A 22,258-nucleotide genomic window follows, 5' to 3' on the forward strand; every position below is an offset into this window, starting at 1 on the left:
GCTCTCGGCGGCCCGCTCGTGTACTTTGCCCTACGGTGCGCGGTCTTCCTGTGCGGGCGCACACTTATCTTGCGGTGGCGGAGAAACTAAACATCTTGGGCTTTCACGGAACGACTTTACGGAGCGAACGACGGCCACTTCGCTCGCTGCAGTCTCTCCGTTCGCGGGTAGCACGCGCTTTTCAGAGAGGAGTAATAACTGTGAAACTATATAACTAGTTCCCGCTCATCCTGTATATACCTGTCCGTATACGTTTAATGCGTCTTTTGAGTTTGAGCTGCAGGTTGACTGTTGAGCTTTGAACGTTGTTAGCTCACACTCATTTTTGTGTGTTCTTTTCACGCGTTCTTTCTTCTTGAACAGGCCACCACACTTTCTGATATGGTCGCTGCCCTCAGCATGGTATTAAAATTTGTTGCTATCGCATTCAATGCTTAGTCCTTGCGGCGAAGCTACGACTTTTTGCGTAATCCTATCAAGTGGATAAACAATTCAGATTGAAAATAGGATTTGTGCATTTATAATTTTTTAATGTGATGATATATTTCTATATCCGTTGCATAAGTGCGATCCCCATTTTCATAATCCTTCGCCACTGAAAGGTACATCTAGAAGGGCGAAGGCTTACAGCAATTATTTTGTTCACATTAATAATACTGAATATACAGCCGTTACCACCCCGCATTGCATGCTTCATTGGTGTTTTTGTTGTTCTCGTTATTGAATGGTTCTTGTGGAAACAATAAGCGAATAAAGACAAGCGCTGTGTTTGGCATCCACACTGAAGGTTCGATGTACCCAATAAAGAACAGCTGACAGTCGGAAACGAATTTCCGCTGTAAAAATTGCCCGGAGAGCTGGCCAAGGTAGCCTGAATATCACTTCTTTGACCTATCTAGTTTTTACTGTTCAAAATCTAATCCCCAAACAGTCCGCTATAATTTATACAATATAGAGAAAGCCTATAACTTAATTTCACTCCCCAGAGACTTCTGAGACGTGGATCATAGCCAAATGCGATGTGCTGTTATGTGTGATAGATATATACCCGTAGCACGGTCAACAAGCCCTAAGACTTGAACCCCGAACTATTGTCATGTCTGCGCCACGGGGCAGTAGCCAGCGTTCTACTTCAACCTGTAGCCGTAACACATGCATCGTTACCGATAGGAAGACGTGTGCAGCTGCAGATAGCACAATTATTATTACCATTTTTATTAACGCAAATAGCGTTAAAGTGCTTCTTTCGTAGAAATTCTTTAGTGCGGGGCCGTTGGTTTTGAGCGAAAAGTCATCATCTTTGCGTCACCAAAAAATTGAGAAAGATGCCAATAAAATAAATATCGAGAAATTCTGGGTGTGAGTGGGGACCAAAACCGGGTCGTTTGCTCGGCAAGCAGGAGTTCTACCACATAACCACTTCTCTGTTTGTGAATACAGTATAAATAACTCTCAGCACATGGAAATGCAGCTAAAATTACTGTTGCTTCACAAACATACGCGTCCTCTATAAATGCTTCACAATACAACATGAAACATCACCATAAAAATGCGAGGTACAAGCGAACATTGCCATGGAGGCATCAGAACTAGGGATTATCATAATGACTTCATAGTTTAAAGCCAGTCGCACACTACAAAAAGCACATACGTTGTTGCACCTTTACGGCCACGCAGTGAAGAATTAGCAAGTTTAAAAAAATTTCATGCACTAAGTGTTTGAAGCGCACCCTGGGAACATATTATCGCTATTGCGTTCAACTCTTAAAGGCGATGCTTGATAAAGGGTTCCCCAGTTTTTATTGTTAATACTCACATCCTCAGTATCAGGAGGGCCAAACGATTTTTAATATAATGTACTATAGCCTTAGCGTTACAGGAATGTCAAGCATTTTAGGTAGCAAAGGCTAGAGTATGAACGAGGAAATCCGAATATTAGAACAGTTTGTGAAGGTTTCGTGCTTTCGATGAAGGCGGAAAGGTCCCAAGCCCTGTGGTTATATTTAGGTGCATCTTGAAGAACTGCAGGTGGTCGTACTTTCGGAGCTCTCGGCTATACTGCGTGTCTCGCAAGCTCATTTTGGTTTGGGATACTAAACCACAAATAATAATATGAATATTATGAATGCTACTCTCCAAGAATTATTAATCTTATTATGAACGCTGTCTCAATAGCTAGAAGTTGCCCATTTTACTACTTGTCTCAATTTAACCTCTGAAACTTAACAGTCGCACAATCATTGAACAGCGAGACACCCGACTTTGACGTCTTGCTTATCGCATAGACGAAAACAAAATTGTGTCCATCGACAGAACGGGATTGAGGAGACACTAAGCTTAATAGTACCATTAAATTACGGAAGTGGTACTGGCTTCAGGATGGCTGCTATCGTAAAAGGCATTCGGAGTCTAATTAACTACAATCAAGCGGATCAGTATTAAGACTCATTACCCATTTTTGCAGAAATGTCTACCAGACTCAAAAATGTGAGTCAAGTTTTGTTAGGTTTCTAGGCTATAGATTGTCCTTTTATTATTGTTTTTGACATACAGCTCACCCAGGGCTGTCCGTCCTGTCGCCATTTGTTGTATACGATTGGTTTATCGGGGAATTTTAAGGGAATATTGTTCTGGCAGTGTTCCTTAGCTCTGCAGAAACAAGCGTTCTGTTCGTACATGTTAAACAGCTAGGAGTACATATGTAACCAATGTCCCTTCTCTGCAAGCCTCTATGTCTATTCCAATTAGCTTGAAGGACAGGAATCTGTATTACTGAGCTTCCTGCTCTTCATATTAATCATGAGTATTCCAACTCGGTCAAACTTAAGTCTTGAGTGGAGTGATCGTTGCACCGACCACCCGTCTCAAACTGAGGCGTCCCACATGAAGATGGTGCACAAGGACATAAGCTTTGGAACGGTTACTGCCGTAGCTCACAAGGCAGTGTCTGTGGTGTGGAATCGGCTCTCACAGAAAGCAATTTGTTGATTTAATTTACTTATATTTGGTCATGCGAACGCGATAAACAAACAATTTCTAGTGTGCAATCTTTGCCCTATTATTTGTTGTCTTTCTTGGTTGTCTTCAGCAGAACATTTCATTTCTAGACATGCGTTTACCCATGTCGAGATATTTCTGCTACCTTCATTATCTTTCGTTTACTTGGTAAGGTGCATAGGTCACTCTTAAAAACAAGCCCTTTTCAGAGATTTAGGAATTTCACCTTACTTCAGGGCGATTAGATTACAGCAGTGCGTGAATTGTCGCACAGGGCGTTCGGGCATAATTCTGCCTTGAACAACTTTTGTTTTTTTCTTAAACTGTCAGAATTACTGACCTTCCCTGAACAAGCGGAACGTAGGACGTCACCCCCCGGAATGAGGGACCATCCATCCAACGAGACCGCGGGCCCTAGCCGTTTGCATAAAGATGGACCGAATGTGGGTGACCGCGTTGGCGCATCTGCTTCTTGTGATGATTCTACCGAGAGCTCATCAGTGGAAACGATGGAATCGGAAGCCGACTTCAGGACATTCCATACCCGCCTGTTGAAAAGGAAGCTTCGCAGGACGTCATCAACGGCAGAGCCACAACCAGCGCTAGACAAAGGCAAGCGATGTTTCACCATCTCGTAAGTATCCATCTCTACTTCAGACAACCTGAACTCACTAAACAGGCAGTCATTAACTAATTATTTCGAGCGAGTTGCACCTGCTCAAGTGAATGAAATTTGCATAAACAGCAGGAAAAACTTATTGTCTGTTGATGTGACAAACAAAACCATTCTTGACAGACTAAAGGCCGTCACGCAGCTCGGAAGTGTTTCAGTTCGCGCGTTTTTCGCTCATGAGAAAGGAACGACAACTTGCGTGATAAATGACGTCGACGCTGATATCACAGACGCTGACCTCCAGAATCTTGTGACGTCGACACTCAGAATCGTGACCATTTGCCGCTTCGGGCAGTCTCGCTGCATCAAACTAGTATTTGATTCTGAGACTCTGCCTCCTAGCGTGAAGGTTGGATACGTAAGACATCCCGTGCGCCCTTACGTGCCACAGCCTTTGCAGTGTCACAAGTGCTGCAAGTTGGAACAGGTCCGCGCAGTGTGCGAAAGTCAGACAACTTGCCAGCGGTGCGGTGGATCTCATAAGGTGGAAAACTGCGATACTGCTGTTTCATTGAAATGCCCAAACTGCTCTGGTGCACATGAAGGGATGTCGAAGGAGTGCCCGAAAATCAAAGAAGCAATTTGCATCCTGCGGAAGATGGTCAAAGACAACTCGACACACAGAGAGGCTGTCACGTCTATCCGCCGACACAGACGTCGTCCAAAACGTAGGCACCAGCGAAAGCATAGTGGACATAGGAGTGATGCATCACCATCAGCAACAGATGAACATACGCGTGCGCATTATCAGGCCGCTACCCCCATGTTGTACGCACCACGTCCCAGGGATGCAGAAAGTGGACCAACGCCTGCGTTGCGCGCCGATGCTTCAGATACTGAGTGGCCTTCGCTACCAACCGGAGCAATAACAAAGACCACATCATGAGCTGCAACTTCAAGAAGGGTGGAAAATGATAGGCAAGACACTGAGAAGAACCAAACTATGCTGAAGCATCTACTAAAATCAATTCGTGCCATCATCAACGAGCTACACACGTCAGCTGCAAAAACAGCAGTGCAGATTCTCACTGTGCTGGAACCGCTACTTCTGGCCCTTCCGTAAACAATATGGCGAATTTCTTCGATGAACGTGTGCACACCTGTACTATAATGCAGTGGAACGCACGAGGTTTGCGAAGCCGATTGTCTGACCTTCGACAACGGATGTTTATATACCAATTTCCGTTGGTTGTGGTATGTGAGCCGAATATGATGTCGTCGTTTCAGATTTCCGGATACGTCACTTTGTGGTCACGCGATGATCGAAATGCGAGTAAAGTAATTTTATGCGTACGTCGAGATTTAACGTACGTGAGGCATGCCGTGGCTCGTCATGCTTCTAACGACTATATTTGCCTATCTATAAAGCACAAGCGACGTTCATTATCAATCATTGGTAGATACATTCCTTCTATAAGCCACGTGGACTGTTCCCATCTCTTGTTTGTGGTCCGAACTTGCTCTGGACCACATATATAAGTTGGGGACTTTAATGCACATCATCCCATGTGAGGTTCTGCCTCAATGAACACCAGCGGTAGGGACATTGCCGATTTTGTGCTCACTCAGGGCCTGGTGTCCATTAACAATGGCTCACCTACTTACCTCAATGGTGTGCCGTACAGCACCTGTCTAGACATATGTTTTGTAAGCAGAAGTCTCTTGCCTGCCACCTGTTGGTTCGTAGACGTCGAAACACATGAAAGTGACCATCTCCCCACATATATACAGCTAAAAGGATCCCATCGTTCGACTCCCCTGCCTGTGAAAAGCGTAGGCTGGCCAGGATTTCAAGCTTCTGTAAATGCTCAGTGCGGGAACATTCAATCTATATCTGAAATAGAAAGCCTCATTGCATCAGCCTTAACAACGCCTACGAAACTTGTGAATGTGTCGCTACCAAGATCACAACTAAACACACAATATGAATATTCCGTGCAATTCGTCGCCGGGCAGAGAGGAAATACAGGAGGACGAAATCACCATCTGACCTATCTACAGCACGCCAAGCACAACGACATGTATTGCGACACCTCGATAAGCTCGATAGGCAACGGTGGAGGGTATTTTGTGGCTCTCTTGATCCCAGAAAACCCCTGTCTTGAATATGGCAATCTGTCCGAAGTCTTCAGACGCCCACTCAACAGTTGTTCCTTTTCCGAGCTTTGGCTCTAAAGCAAGGTCGACCTGAAGTAGAGGTTGCAGAAGATTACTGCCACTTACTTGTAGGTATGTCCTCCTCACCGATATCACCTTCGTGTTTTGCCTCACCGTCATCCAGCGACGATCGCCTCGACTTACCATTCACAATGCACAAACTCGACGCTGCGATTTCTGCGTCCCGATGGTCGTCCGCACCAGGGCCTGACGGAATTACTTATTCAGCTCTATATCACCTCAGCTAGGAAGCAATGCAGGCTTTCTTGTCGTTCTACAACTCTACGTGGGAAACAGCGAGAGTCCCAGAGAGTTGGAAGTGCAGCCGCATTGTGGCCTTACTGAAACCAGGCAAGTGTTCACACGAGTTGTCTTCTTATAGACCCATTGCCCTAGCTGGTTGCATCGGTAAGGTGATGAAATGCATGGTGCTGGCAAGATTGGAATGGCTGCTGGAGAATACTGTCGGCTTACCAGATTTTGTAAATGGCTTCCGTAGAGGTCGATCATCTACAGACGGTGTTGTAGATCTAGTTTCTTCTGTTGAAAAGGAAAGACAACGTCGGAGATTGGTAGGGGCCATTTTCTTAGATATGAAGGGCGCGTACGATAGCGTCTACCATGAGGCCATTCTTGACGCACTTCAGCGTAGGTGGACGCGTAGGTGGCCGACTACACGCATGGATAGTGAGATATCTCAGAGGACGTACCATTTTTATGTCGACATCTGACGGTGACACGGCCAGGCACCTCATAAGCCGTGGAGTTCCGCAAGGCGCCGTCCTGAGCCCCATGCTTTTTAACATAGCACTCATTGGCATAGAAGCTGAGCTTCCCGACGTTGTCAGAATCAGTGCGTATGCGGACGACATATGCATATGAGCATCTGGAGCAACGCGACCACAACTGCGAGCAAGGCTACAACAAGGCACATCAATAACATCTAAGTATTTGCGTCGTCAGGGCCTGGAACTTTCAATAGCAAAATGTGCTGCATTGGCATTTACGAAGAAATCAATGTCGCGTTACCCAATCTTCGCTCACGGAGCAGTGATTCCCGCGGTCCAGCACCACGGTTATTTAGGGGTCGTCATTGATCGCAACCGGTCCTGGTCAAAGCGTGTGACTGTGCTGCGAAACAAACTGATAAGTTTTGTGTATGTTCTTCGTGTTATAGCAGGACTGAGATGGGGCCCTTCAGAGAAAAGTCTTCTGCAGTCATACAAGGCATTGTTTGTAGGCTATATACGGTACAGCTCACCTGTACTTTACAGCATGCGGGCAACGTGCATTCGTACTTTAGAGAATCTTCAGGCACAAGCACTGAGAATATGCCTTGGCCTGCCATGGTGCACGTCAACCTCTGGCACTATAGAGATGTCCCGCACCTACCCTCTACAGGTTTACACGTCCTGTGAGTCTCTTCGAGTGCACCTTCGTCTGCTGACCCGACATGCACAGCACCCGTTATCTTCGCTACAAGTGGACCGACCAGGCTGTACCTATTCGCGATGCCTCCATACGCAAAAGCACATGATCCCTTCGGGCTTTGCACCAGCCGTAATCTCTGCAGTGCCTCCATGGACATTGACTAAACTGGTGGTGTGTCTTCACATACGTGGAATTTCGCATAAGTCGCGTGTATCTTATATTACCCTCAAGCAACTCACCTTGGAACATTTAGATGACAGATACAGCGACTCTGTGCACATTTACACCGATGGATCCGTAACTTCATCCGCCTCAGCTGCAGCCTTCGTCATCCCTCAACTCGGTATTTCCCGACAATACAAAATAAATCACAGGTCATTTTCGACAGCTGCAGAACTTGTTGCTATACATGAAGCCATGAAATTTGCGAACGACCAAGCACCGCGTAAATGGACGATTCTGTCTGACGCAAAATCAGCGCTTCAAGCTATCCATTCTTGCTCAAGAAGAGGCCAATTTTACGAGTTAGCGTTAGGAATCGTCCAAGCATTTGACCCAACACACAGGAGCGGTCACTTGATTACACTCCAATGGATTCCTGGACACTGCGGCCTATTTGGCAACAAAACAGCCGATAGCGAAGCAAGAGCGGCAATATACAACGCTCCTATGTACGTAAAAGTACCGTATTCGCGAAGTGACGTCAACACATTGTTGAGATCGGTCATGCGCGAATGCGCTGCCACTTACTGGTCGCTACCAGTTCACCGAAACAAGCGCCTGCGGGAAACGGACCCCGGTATGACTTTTCGTCTTACAGATAAAATCAGCCGAAGACATGCTAATACACTGCACTGAATTCGCGTGGGGTCGCTTTCACTCGCCACTACACCCACCTAATTGGCCGTGCGGACAGCCCGAATTGTGAACGCTGCCAAGCGCGCGAAACGATAGCTCACATATTTTGTGACTGTGCATTATACGTGGCGCAAAAAAAATGCAACTGCAACGTTGGCAAGCATCTGACGAACGCCATTAGGTGAAATCCACATATTGTCAGCAATGAACGACCAAACAGTGTCAAAAACTGCTACAAAGGCTGTTCTAGACTCTATAAAAAGCACTGGACTAGATACTAGACTGTAGGGTACTATGCTAAGTGCTACTGTACATACGCACCACCTCTTCTTGTCCCCATCATCACCTTTCATCCCTCTTTCCTTCCCCTTTCCGTTATCCCCTGTATAGAGTAGCAGGCTAGAGCGAACTAGCTGAGGCTGACCTGTCTTCTAATAAGTTCTCACTATCTCTCTCTTTGTCGCACAGCTCTGTGCAGACTATAAGTACGTTAACCTCACAGTATAATTAGCATTTCTAGGTTTGTTATTATTGCTAGACACCAGATTTTAGGCAAATCCTTATTTTCTTGAGTGTCCGCGTAGGGTTCCCCATCAGAAGGAGGTGGCGAGCGAGTTTCAGTTCATCGCCGCACACCCCAGTTTAGTAAATAAATGTATCGCTACAAGATTGCACCATCAGCCCCTTTCTATGTCGCCGAAACATTACCCCCTCGGGCACACGCTTATGTCTATTTTGTTTCTTGAGTTCCTAACGCGCGACATTGATGTATGAGTATGAATTAGAGGCTACGAAAAGCGGTTGTAGTGCTTTCAAACTGCTCATAGACGCACTTATGTCGCTTGTGCCTGAATGTCTATGAGTGCCTGCAAACGCTTATTTTCGAAATTGGTGCTCTATGGATATAAAGTTTCGTTTTTGAGAAGATCGTTCAGACTGTTATTTAGGTAACCGGGCGAAATCGACTGTCCGCACTCTCTGCTGTTGAGCTTAGTCCTCTTGCTAAACCTACTTCCGAGAAAAAAATCACAGCACATCCACGGAGTGCATAAGGATGAGTTGGAGAAAACGTCCATCTATCCGTCCGTCCATACATCCGTCCGTCTGCACGTCCATCCCTGCGCCTGTCCCTGCGTTCGTCCGTGCGTCCGTTCCGGCGTCCATACTTCCATTCATGCGTCCATCCGTCCATCCGTCCGTCCATCTAGTGAACACTCAGAGTACCACCACCTCGCATCTTTTCATCACATATTAAGCATATAGAAGTATCACCATCCAGCGGACATTCCAAGGACTAAACGAGAGGTGGCACTCGCGCACTTTCTTACGGCCAGCGCTTCGTGTCCATTTCCCACTTTTCGCCACCCCCATTTCATGGCTATATACTAGTTCACTATATTCATGGCACTGCTGCCCGACGCTCGCAAAACCTTGCTAAAACCAAGGGGGTTACGCCAAGCGAGTTTAATGTGCACCCTTTTTCGGACAGTTGGTGCTCAAAGTGCGTCCTTCTGATACTAGTCCTTTTTTCAGTAACCGTCAAATTCAAGGCAAATTTTATTAGACATTTAGTCACCAATATTCGTCTTTGTAAGGTGTTTTACCAGAAAGAGCTATATTTTTATTTATGATTAACGTGCGCGGGTTTCCTGCTCAATGCCAAAGGGTGCGCGCATGCCGCTCCTGTAGTTCGGCCATGGAGGTGGCTGCCTACTACGACTACATACATCGCGTACGCACGAGCTACGGCACAGGGAGCTTCGCCCCAAAACTCCAGCAGCAGTGACGTGTAACGCATGTGCCAGCATGCGCCTCAGCGATCATTTGGTACGAGCGAATGGTGAAGAAAAAAACAAAAATGTGCGGTGCCAAATAATTTTGTTCGTTTGTAATTTACCTTCAAGGGGCTCGCCGACTGAGGGGCAATTGAATCTACGCCACTATACGGACCATTAAAACGCAGGACGTTTAGCGGTGTGGCTATCAGTTCCCGTTTTGCATTTGTAAACCATGTCAAAAAGAAAGACACCCAGAGGTGTCTTTCTTTTCGACATAGTTTACAGGAGTTGCTGCGGAATAAATGCAGAAATCTTTGTGACAAAATAGCAACCGCAACACGCAGTGATGTGTGATGTTGCATCACTAGCAGATTGCATATGCGTCCTGTTAAGTCGTCACTATAGGTTACCATAAAATATGAGTGCGTAGGAAATAAAAAAAAGGTAGTGTTTTTCTACAGTATCAAGCATTCTGTTTCGTTCCAGCTGCTCTCATCAGTTGGCTATGACAACCTTGTTCTGCGACTTGTACAGGAAAAGACGACTGAACATGTATGTTTAACTGTTGGCACGTTTGTACATTCATAAACAATAACATTTTTTTATTTGCTGTCGCAGATACAGGTCGCTCACGTCTTCTTTTTAATGCGTTTTATTTAGGTAAAATAATTATGCCTATATTTAAAAATGCTAGAGGTCTAAACCGTTGTTTTGCCCGCCTTTTTTGTAGTGCCTATATCACGTTTTTAATGCCTAAAAATCTACCCCTTAGTTGTTGCCATTCTGAACACACAAAAAAAAAACATTTGTCACAAGCGTAGGAGTGTACAGGCACCGATGTTCTGAAAAGCAGATTTGAAAGCATCAGTACGATATAAATATTGTTTTTCTTTCCTCCGTTATTTCTCAATGTCCGCTTTGTGCTGAACAAAATCAATACTTGTCGTGCATCGTTATGAAAACAAACAGAAGCGATTGCATTCCACCAAAATACGCATAGAAAACTTTGCACTCCAAACATCGGGCATGTATCGGTTTCAAAGCGTTGTTTCTTTCGAAATAGCAACAGATCTACGCCCAATTCTAGAGAGAATTTTCATAGCACAGAACATATGCTCTAGACCGGCCATGTATAGATATCGCATGCTCAATACCAGAGCCATTTTCGTTCCAAACTTGGTAACCCGTACACAAGACGCTTTACGAAAGCTCCGTAGTGCAAATATATCCCTTAGTTCAGAGCAGAGAGAAACAGGTTTCGTCAACCCTTTGGTTCAATATATACACACGGCCGTTCATACCGCTAGCAAACCTTCGGGCGCGTTTTAGAAGACAAGCTCCATATACGGACTGTCCTCTGGCTGTGGGCGAATAAGTTTTCATAAAAAGAAAAACACACAAACTTGCAGACGCACCAGCACGCGTCTATTCAGACAAAGTAAAACCAAAGAGAAAAGAAGCCCTACGCTTTTCCTAAAATTCTAGGCCACTGCTAACTGTGAATAGTTGTGATCATGCTTTTGTTCAGTGGTTAAGAAGTGCTGAACATCACGACCAAGCTAGCGCGTTTCTTTCTTTTATTCAGCTGCTCTTTCACAGCACTTTGGAACATATATGACTGTTGCGTACGACAGGCATGCGGTAGAAATCTTCAAGGCTCTCAATAGAACTTTAAAACAGTTAATGTCAAATGAACGCTACACATTGTGGGAAAACATTAATACTACCCACAGTATTCGTGCAAGCTTACCAATGCCATCATCAGAAAACTGCTACAGCTTGGATAAATCCAAGTACATTGAATGTTTGCAGGATAGACTAATACCTAATAAACACGCCCACATAATACCGTAATACTTATACACATATGTGCACGCGACACGTTTCAGAACTGGTTCTTCTCACTCGCGATAGCTGAATTTCATAAAATATATGATACTATATCCCTAACATCGAATGATTATCTGAATTACTTCAGAAATGAAGTGAAACAATGTGCACGCGAGAGCACCTATGCATGCAGGAGCACCGTCACATATTTCCATCTTTGTTAAAATCAGCAAATACAATATTTATTAAAATCTTGTTAGGTGCAATAGCTTGGTCCTCCGCCGCGCATGTTTTGAATTCTCGCGATTCCATTTTAGCCTGCTTTACTCCTTGTCCCTACCGAACTTCGAGCGAGGTAACGCGAAAGTCACATTTCATGTGGCATGGCAGTCAAATCGTACAGCCGACATGAATCAAGTCTAATTACTGTTGGTCCACGGCATTCCGGCAATTCTTGTGCTTTTTTCTTGCGGCATTCTGGTTCCTAAGTTTGCATATAGTGCGGAGCTGCCCAAGCATGTAAGAGTAACTGCTTCATCACTCAATCTCTTGCGTGTTCCTTTCATTAACTGGTGTACGCTGTACATTTCTTTGTCTCCACAGCAGACCAAGTACGCTTCCACTTAGGGTCACCACGCCGACCAAAAATAGGCTCCATCTAACAATTTTTTTGAAATCAACATCCTGGCATCTATAGTTACCGAGCTATTGAGTGGTTTCCCGATTCTGACGCCACACGTGTGCGGCTCAAATTGTTTGGAATACAAGCTGTGGTAAGTTGCATTCAGACAACCCACTCGCGCTATGCGAAGAGCAGAGCGATTCTCATTATGGCGTTATGCAGATGATTGCTGAAAATTAATTTTTCCTAACTATACTCAGCGACAACTTTTCTTGTCATTGGAACGAAGGCTACAGAGCCAAATCGCGGGCATCCTACACCAGTTTTTGTAATTGCACAACAGCGGCCGTATTTTCACCGAGAAATATAAAAGTTTCCCCTTTATTTTCTACGTGGAGCTATTTGAGACAAAATGCAGCTCTTATCATTGAAATAGTCGTATTTAATTTAATTTGTTCGTTGTGAATTTCAATTTTAGAACTCGTGAGGAAGTCCCGCTTTTTTACGTGCACCTCAAACGCTAAGAGGCGTCTTCACCTACATGAAACGCTGATGGTGCACCCCCGTCACTTTCCATAGCGTTATGAGACGTGCACCAAAACAGACTAGTCCGCGTAGTGCAACATGCGCAGAAGCTCCGCCTGCGTAGCATCCCTTTCAGAGGCAAGAAAAATTGTCGCCGAGTACAGTATATCTTAACGGTATTTTATTCTCAGCCTCATTCGCACATGGTTTTCTGCTTCTCTGACTTTTTTGTCAATGTTTCTTGTTGTCTATTTACACCTCTCTTATATACTGTGTGCTTGCGTGCCGATTTCCTTATTTGTTTTCAATCGGTTACCGGCTCTGTGTGGACATATGGTGAGTAGGTTTTATGTTCTTGCCTTCCGGGACTCATGAGGCAGAATTATCGACCACTGGACCGTTACGGGTTGACCACGATTTTGGAAGTTGTCGAGCAAACGGTAAAACACGTCGAGATCAGACTACAGCAATGAATACGTGTATGTTGCCACGGGCATCGAATGAAATAACGCTATGCCACTGTGTGTCTGTGCCATTGTGAAACAGAGATTACGGCTCGACTTTCAGCGCTCCTGTAGACAGAGGTTGTGTGTTATTGATAATCACGTGACAATATGGACAACCCTGCCCTTCGCTGTTGTGTTTTTTTCTCATTGCAAGCACCTAATTGATTCTCTCAGCTTTACCCTCAATTTTCGCGTCAATTGGTAGCCTGATTGAAGGCTTCTCTGCATTTTATCGTTGAGCCGACAGCGGTCCTTGCTGTAGTGATTCCTTGTGCGCAGTGGCTCAGCGTCATCTCCAGACCTACGAACAGTGAAGCCGAATATTCTATACTGAAGACTTTCCGTCATACAACCTGGAATCAAACAATGATTATCGATAATAGATGACGCCCGAGTTCAGAGTGCTAATTGCCACTCTGAACTTGCCACTGCCGCGACTACCTGGAGCATGATTCGCTCTTATTGCCGTACGCCAACTCGCAATACAAGAGAGCACGAAGCCGCCAATGTTTGGCGACATAAGGAGCGACGCCAGTTTCTCACTAGACAGATGTTCATGTCGGCATGCGCGGAGCTTCGAAAATGTCAAGCGACACGCGAAAAACCTAATGAGCCGAAGGAACGCCTCATTTACTTTTTTTGCTCTTTATAGCGTTATATTCTATATCTATATTATTTTATTGTCGAAAAGTTCTTTGTAGCGCAGCTGTCTATTGTAACTTTGCAACAGTTTGATCGCATTTGTTCCGCCTAAGCGGTGCCCTCTTGAATGCCATGCAGGGGGGATCGTTTTAACGTGCTTCACACACGCTCAACGCACGTGAGTGGTCTAGCCGAGCACGCAAAGTCTGCAAACGTCAGCTGCACGAGGACGACGAAACACCTGCTTTTCCGTCACTTACACGGAAGGTCAAAGTCCGAGAAGGCCGCAGCACTGCTGCGACGTGTCGCGACCCATCGAGAAGCGGGTCACGGAAGAAGATGTGAAACAAATTTTGTGACAACTTCCAGAGTATCTATATCTACAGCATTATTGAGTCAATGTTGTACATGTGACGAATTCATTTCAGTGCATAAAGCGGTTTCTTAAAGTACTTCACACCGGTGACTATAACATGCACCGTCCGACCAAGTTAGCCGCAATGCGACTGGTTGCAAACGGCCGCTTTCGTCGAAAAGCTACAGCTCTGGCTCAATCGCGCAATTGCAGTCACGAACTGCAAAACCAATAAGAAGCGCCAGCTGGATTTTCGAGGCAATGGCAGGAACGGAAATAATATAAGAAAATACAATTGTGCAGCTTTTACGTTCCACAACCACCATGTATGTATGTATGTATGTATGTATGTATGTATGTATGTATGTATGTATGTATGTATGTATGTATGTATGTATGTATGTATGTATGTATGTATGTATGTATGTATGTATGTATGTATGTATGTATGTATGTATGTATGTATGTATGTATGTATGTATGTATGTATGTATGAGAAAGGCTCCCGAAATGGTGTGTTGTCTAGGGTCCACCTAATATGTAGGCGGGCATCTAGCATTTCACTTCCATCAAAATGTGGTCACCCTGGCCCTGATTTGGTGCGGCGACCTTTGGTTCAGCAGTAGAGCGACTGCGAACACCCTAACGGCAATGAAGGTGCGAGCAGATGTGACTCCTCTGTGACCACAAGAATAGGTCCAACGCAGCTGTGAACGTCGGTCGCCTTGGATGACGACCAAAAAGTCACAGGAGGGTTCTCCAATGGCTTTTTGACAGATAGTAGTGTGCTCTGTCCTACCCTTCTTCTTCCTGAATCGTTCCCTGCGAACTGAGAAAGTATATTTCTTTTGAAAATGCCGTACCAACTACTCCAAGTGGCCACTCTGTTAAAGTAGCCGCTCTGTTCTAAGCAACCTCAATTATTTTTTTAAAATTACATTAAAACGAAAGTTAAATGCGACCTTACAATCGGGAACCGGCCATTGTGAAGCAATGTTTTGCAAACGCCTGACAGTCTTCGCGCCACGGCTGCTGGATAGCTTCTTTTTTTATCCAGTGGCTGTGGTATCGCACTGCTAAAACGAACGCATAATTAGTTGGCCCCGTAGTTGTACGCATAATCGCGAATGCAACCATGTATTGTTTTACCATTCTTTATTTTCTGGACCTCATGCCTTCCCGCAAGATGTCCGCGACACTCTACCCAACAATTGCTGGTGCCACAAACATAGCGTCACTAGCGTCTTTACGGCTCGTAAGATAACGTGTAGTGTTAGCCGCCAGAAACGTAGCCTTAACATTCACAATCTGCGGCTGAAGACACAACGATGCAGAGTGGGAATGCTCATTCTCATAGAAGTCCGATAAAGTCTCGCGAGATGCGTAGCGCCAGGTCGGTGGAAAAAGGATTTGGGGAGTGCGTGTTTGTTGTGGAAACAGATGCAACTAGCGAGCGATTTCACTTAATATTACCACTTTTTAGTGGATTTGAAACTCCGAAATACAACTATGAATTTGTCTCCTCTAGTCGGGAACGCCACCGAAACGCCTACAAGAAATTGTCGGATCACTCGCCAGAACAATGGCGAAAATGAAAGCAAGTTCTGCCGTGGCGCGGAAACTCCGCACACTACGATGAAACGCCACATTCGACGCTATCGTTGCACGGTGAATTGCACGGACGCAAGTGGGTGAGTAACTAAGATGCACTTCATTGATTTCCACAGCTGTCGTATGAAGCAGGAAGGCCAGATTACTGAATACGGACTATGGTGTCGGGCAGTGAATCCCTCTCATTCTCTACAGCCTGTCACGTGATAGAATGATGATGTAGATGTGCTCTCAATGTTTTGCGTAGCCCTGACGGAGAACTGTGGCAACGCTGAATATGAAGATTATTGGAATCTCCGGCCCCGGCTTTTCCTCTTGGTCTCTCTCTGATGGCCAACGTTTTTTTTTTTTTTATTGTTGCGGGGTACAGGGGGAGGACCACACAATAAGCAAGTCCCATCAAGGTGGCCAGGGGGCAGGAAAGTTTTGCACTGTGTATTTTGCCTGCATAACGCCTGGTCCTCGGTGTCGGGGGTGGGGCCAAGAGGGTGGAGGACAGGCCATTATTATATATGCGTGGCGTAGGGTGCTGTCACCCCCTGGCACCCACTGGTGCCACTCCCGTTCTTTGAATGCGCAGAATGAGCAGTGGTGGTAACAATAAACAGGAGATAGGAGAGCCCCCACACCCGTTACCCGGTAATGCCTATTACATGTGCGAAATTGGTCCTGATAGCAAGGCGACATTTTTCGCTGATTCCATGTCAGACGTCATGCTGACCCCTCAGACAATTTTCTCACGTATAGCACTTCAGGAATCGCATTAGCTGGCCTGTATTTTGATCCGGACAATCTACTTGTGTTCTGATTTCATCGGGGACATCACAGTCTCTACAATTACAGCCTAAATGTGCTATATGCTAACATTTGTTAGTTATACTTAGTCAGCTTCAAGCTGCCATTTAAGAGTCAAAGCGTTGGGCTCTTGTATTGCACAATGCGACTCAAGTTAACTGCGCAAACCAAGCTTTCAGCGTATTGCACAAACTTGCCTCGATGCTTATTTACTGCACTATTATTTGTTATCTCCTTTTCGATTAACCACCCTGCATGTTTTTGCAAGCTTGGCAGCTGCGTCGCTCCCAGATACCCCCTCCCCCTTCTGTTAAGCATGCGGTTCTGTCTGATGTGGCAGAAAAGAAGTTTAACTACACAAGCAACGCGTTAACGACAACCTTGCAGAAAAACGAGAATGTACCAAAAATGTGCTATTTACATTCCGCTGCGCAAACTGGATGACCGCGGCGCAAAAGCCGGGAGTGAAGGTTTTCTTTTTTATACCACGTAGCAAGCTTGCAAAAATGTGCAGGGCGGTTATTGATGAAGAAAATGTCACACAGCTGTGCACTAATAGGAATCGCGACAAGTTCGTGTACTTCACTGGGAACACGCTCTGCGAAGTTACTTCGTCTTGCAGCGCTTCCTGCAAACGTCAAACATTAAGACAGCTCAATGTCAGATTAAAATAACATAACTAAACCTTACAAAAATATTGGAGGAGCATTTAGGTATGCATTTTATGAACAGCGGATGTGATTTGATTGATTTATATGTGGAGTTTAACGTATTAACATCCCCGTAAGATTATGAGAGACGCCGTAGTGATCGGCTCCAGAAATTTTGGCCACCTGTGGTTCCTTAACGTGCATCCGAATCTAAGCACGCAGGCCTACAGCGTTTTCGCCTCCATTGAAAATGCAGCCACCGCAGCCGGGATTTGACCACGCGACCTGCGGGTCAGCAGCCCTTATCAGAGTACCTTAGCCAATATACCACGACGGTGGGGCACTGTGGATGTGTGACCTTGATTCGAAAACATCTGCATATGTCCAAATGAACAGGGCTACGGAAAAAGACTGCGATGGTCATATCGATCTAAAATCTCCGGATCCATCATTGTCCAAATCAACCACAGTGATGAAATGTTTTCTATACCCTTATGGTTGATGTTCTAGTGAACATGTGCACGGCCTCGTGGATTTTGTGTTTCTCACTGTATGTACAATTGCGTCTGTCTCTTTTCCATATGTCTGCGTGTAATTCAATACTCTGAACGGGCAATGCTAGATAGTTGTATTTCGCATAAATAGGTTCACACGAGAAATCTTTTCTGTGGTGCTGAGAAGACTTTTACTGTCTGCATGAGCTGATTTGGTCAAGTCTCTGAGCCCTTTTCAAGGTAGAAAACTGGAAGCAGGTGGAAAAAAGATTCTAATCTCGAAGGGCGACACAGCGTCACATACCATGCTTTACCATGTCTTCAACAATATGCATAATTATGATGGAGAACTTTCTATGACTGTGGTAGGTTATAAGATTAGGTGATGGAGAACTTTCGATTAGACTAGAAATGAAAACTCTTGGTGAATTATCCGGCAGCATGACGTCGGTTACACTGCAAAAAAAAGGAGGCGAGGTATCCGTCAAGGGCAAGTTTGCACACTGTATGCCTAACCGTTTGATGCTCATTTATGTGTCCTTCATTTTCCATTGTTCTGCTAATCATTCTATAGCCAGGACTCATCCAGCAAATTTGTCAGCGCGCCCACTACATAGGTCGTTCTCATTAGGCTAGAAAAATGTTTTTACTGGCGATGCTTTATTCCTAATATGAACCAACCAGGTACGTAAATCGCCAAGCAGAGACACTGCGAGAAGGTCTGGCTTCAAAGAGTGAACCTGCATATAGGCAAATTTCCCACATGTAGGGTCTGATTGTTGTTCGTTTCCCAAATATTTTGAGCGCAGTTGCTGACTCTTCTTTGTTGTCTAGACATCATCATTTGTACGACTTCCTCATCTGTATATATCACCGTCAACGTGTGTGAGCCTGAGCTCAACTCGAATAAAGCCGCGCCTCACAATATTATTAGTACCAAAAATTTTACGTGCCAGAACAGCCATGTGATTACGAGCCACGCAATAGCGGAGGGTTCCGGAAATTTCAACCATCTAGTGTTCTTGAACGTTCACTCACATCGTACCGTACAAATGCATCCAGTATTTCGCTTTCATTGAGATGCGACCACGCCCCCGGAATAGCACTCGCGACCTTCTCTTCAGCAGACGAACACCGTACCAGCTACTCCACGGCTGCGGACTGATTCTTGAAACCAAATAAAACCTGTAAGCCATGTGTTGAATGTCGTTATGCATTGCAATGTCGCGTATATCTCGGCTTCAAAATGGTTCAGTATTGCACTGTCCTTGTTAGTACTGCAAAAGATTTTATTTCAGCGTCATATTTATAGTGTTTTTTTTGCAACTGAAAAATTTTGCCTGCACCTGAAGCCTTAAGCGAGCTAAAAATCGTCACGTCTTACAGAAACTGCAGAAAACTCTCAAAAATTATAAATAGGTTGATTGTGGACGCTCTGTGCAGGGGGTATACAGCGTAAAAGCGAGATGTATTATGATCTTTTTAGTTACGTAATCAGGTTTAGTTATGTATGCTGAGTTTCTCTCCAAGCGTTTGTGGGCATATATTGTCGAAGGTAACTTGAGAAAAAGTTGCCGCACTTGATGAACAGGTTTACCTCCTGTCACCCCTTTTTACGCGCATGCTCTCTGAACCCCTGCCCCTTCGACACAAACTGCACTCAAAATAAGGCTTCGATTCGTGCGCTTGTTTTTCACGAAGTTCAGTCATCAGCGGTATTTGTTTTCTTTCTGCTCCTATTTTGCTGTGACGAATTGGAGACAACAAGCTGCAGGCAAAATGCCAGAAAAAACCTTGGCCCGAAGGGCCCTTTGACGACACCTCCATCAGCCGAAGCGTGCCGATTCCTCGAGAAAACAACAGTGACAAAATAAGCCGTGCGGGAAAGAGGTGCATTCGCAGTCTAATCACGTCACGTAGGTGAGAGCGTGAATACGCAGCCACTAAAAACATCGTAAATACAACGTTTTCATGGCGGTATAGCCAGTGCATTATGCAAGAATTCGGTATCAACCACCCTGGCGATACTCCAATTCTCTGCTACGTTTCCTGCCGATATTCCTGCATTCTTTGCTCGACGCACTCTTGTAACTAAGACTAGATATGCAGATTGAGGTGCGTATATAATGGAATTTCCCATGCACAGAACACTAGGAGGAAGTCGGCCTTTCACGAGTCTTAAAGGTGTAAACACTTGTTATAGAAAGCGACCTCAGAATGATAAAACGCCATAGGAGTGCCATTGATTAGCTTTGAATAATTCTTCTTTATATGACATGAGTCGATAAATTCGCATGTGCAATAACACTACTGAAAAGCGGCTCACGCCCGCAGTCCCTTGTAGTGTTCGAAATTTCAGTCGCATTGTCCGGGAAAGCCTCAGTTTTATATTAAGACAAGGCATTTAGTCGAGAACTCTGGATTAGGCTTTACTACCTGTACTTTGAATATCACCCAGATCTTAGAGAAAGTTTGTTCTTCCATTCGGCGCCGTTGTAAATGCGGCTGCTATGGGAGCATCTTGGTGATAAACTGCACAGCAAGATAGCCGCAAAGGTATACTACAAAGTGTCTCGCGCAAGTGCATGCAACTGCTCCATGTCAGTTCTCCTTGAAGTACAAAGCCTTTCTCATCTCTATATGAATCAAATATGCAGCCCACGTGTACTAATTAGACATTTCCACACGTTTCTGTTGTCCGGTTCGCCCTAACATAACGCCTACAGCCGGTCGCGCTTCGTAGCCCAGCCTCGCATGTGTGTGCTCTGCCTTGTGTAGTCATTCTCCCTTACATATGAATCTTTTACCCTATACCACCGCCTGTTCCCCCGGAAAGGGTAAAGCTGGTTAACTTCCCTGCCTTTCATTCTCTACTATTTATTCTGTCTCGAGGTTCCCGCAAAAAGACGCGCCACTTTCGCACGGGCACAGAAGGCAGCAGTAACAAGCATGCCACGTGCATTGTGCAGGTTGTAAGTCACCTTGTGTGCACAGAACAGCAGGTCGGAATTAACAGCCATACTGGTGCACCTAGGTGTGCATGCACGTTTTTTTCCCGCAACCAAAATACGCACCCCTGTCATCACTTGTAAGTCAGGACACCCTGCCGTGTGGACGTCCTTTCTGTATTATTCAAGCAGCGCCCCGTTTGAAGGCGGATGCCAGGCAAGGCGGTGCAGTGGTACGCGTGGGAAAAGTGATATCTTAACGAACGCCTCTGCGAGCGAGGACAGTTGCAAGGGGACATGTCACTCGATGAAGAAGATAATTGAGTCTGGAAAACACAGGACGTTCTTTAGTAGAAGGTAATTAAAACCACGGTCTCAAAACATGTTTACAATGCAACCCTCGAATATTAAACACGATTGTTCGCACGTGTGAGGGCTTTTAAATTAACGAAATAAAAAGAAGAAACAAAAAAGCACTGTTGGCTTTCAAACTGACCATTAAAACCTGTCACCTGCCACGTGACTGCAGTACCCGTGCGTGTGTTCCTTTATACTGTAGCAACGTGACGGCGTCTGGTGCAGACGTGCCGTCGTCACTGGTTTAATGAAAGGACGGCTCAGGTAGGAAGCGAGCTGCAGAAGTAGAGCAGCGGCCGTGGCATCCAGCCAGCTAGAAGCACCAACGTTCAACTAGAAGCACCAACGTTCAAGGCGCCTCGCGCCACCAGCGCTCGTCTTCTTTTTCTCCAGCCGGCTGGCCGCCACAGCACTGCGCTACAACGCGTATGAACTATATATCCCTAACCAGGGCTATGCTAAGCGTCGTTTCCTTTTGGTCCTATCGTTTTAAGTACTCTTTGCGCAATGCTTCAAAGGTGTGCCAACATTTCATCAAACGCGCGGTAATCAGTCTATAAAAACATGCTTAGAACTTTATTAATGTATTAGATCATATACTAGTGTATTTTGTCTATAACTGTTGTGCTCTGTTTTGTTATTGTTAGTCTGTTTTTTTAAGTGCGAAGCATTTCGTAGCGAACTTAGGCGCCTTTGAGCGCATCTATGTATCTATGTTTATCTAGCCGCTTACGTTTGGGTGCTTTCGTGGTCAGCCCCTTAACTTAGCATGAATCAAAAATAGCATGGGAGGGTAGGATGGTTTGACGAATATGACGCGCTAGTCAGGACATGAATAATGTCACAGTCCCGTCGCAAACTCCTTCAAAAACTTCCCGCCAGACAGTGACACGTATACCCACGGGCGGGTATGTGCCACTAATATGCGGGTATGAGCCACAGGTGATTGACACTTAGTGTCTTCCCAGGAACGACGAGAAGACCCATGAGCGATTTCAACGTTTAAGCAATACCCGACATCGGTAGCGT

General features: G+C 45.3%; 1 protein-coding gene across 2 annotated transcripts in view; it reads right to left on the bottom strand.

Moving 5' to 3' along the window:
* The window catches only part of LOC142786363 (uncharacterized), a 230,395-nt gene that overhangs the window by 181,421 nt on the left and 26,716 nt on the right, over positions 1 to 22,258 (bottom strand). The gene's annotated exons all lie outside the window — the stretch shown is intronic.

This window comes from Rhipicephalus microplus, unplaced genomic scaffold (genome assembly GCF_043290135.1).
Source record: "Rhipicephalus microplus isolate Deutch F79 unplaced genomic scaffold, USDA_Rmic scaffold_23, whole genome shotgun sequence".
NCBI lineage: Eukaryota > Metazoa > Arthropoda > Arachnida > Ixodida > Ixodidae > Rhipicephalus > Rhipicephalus microplus.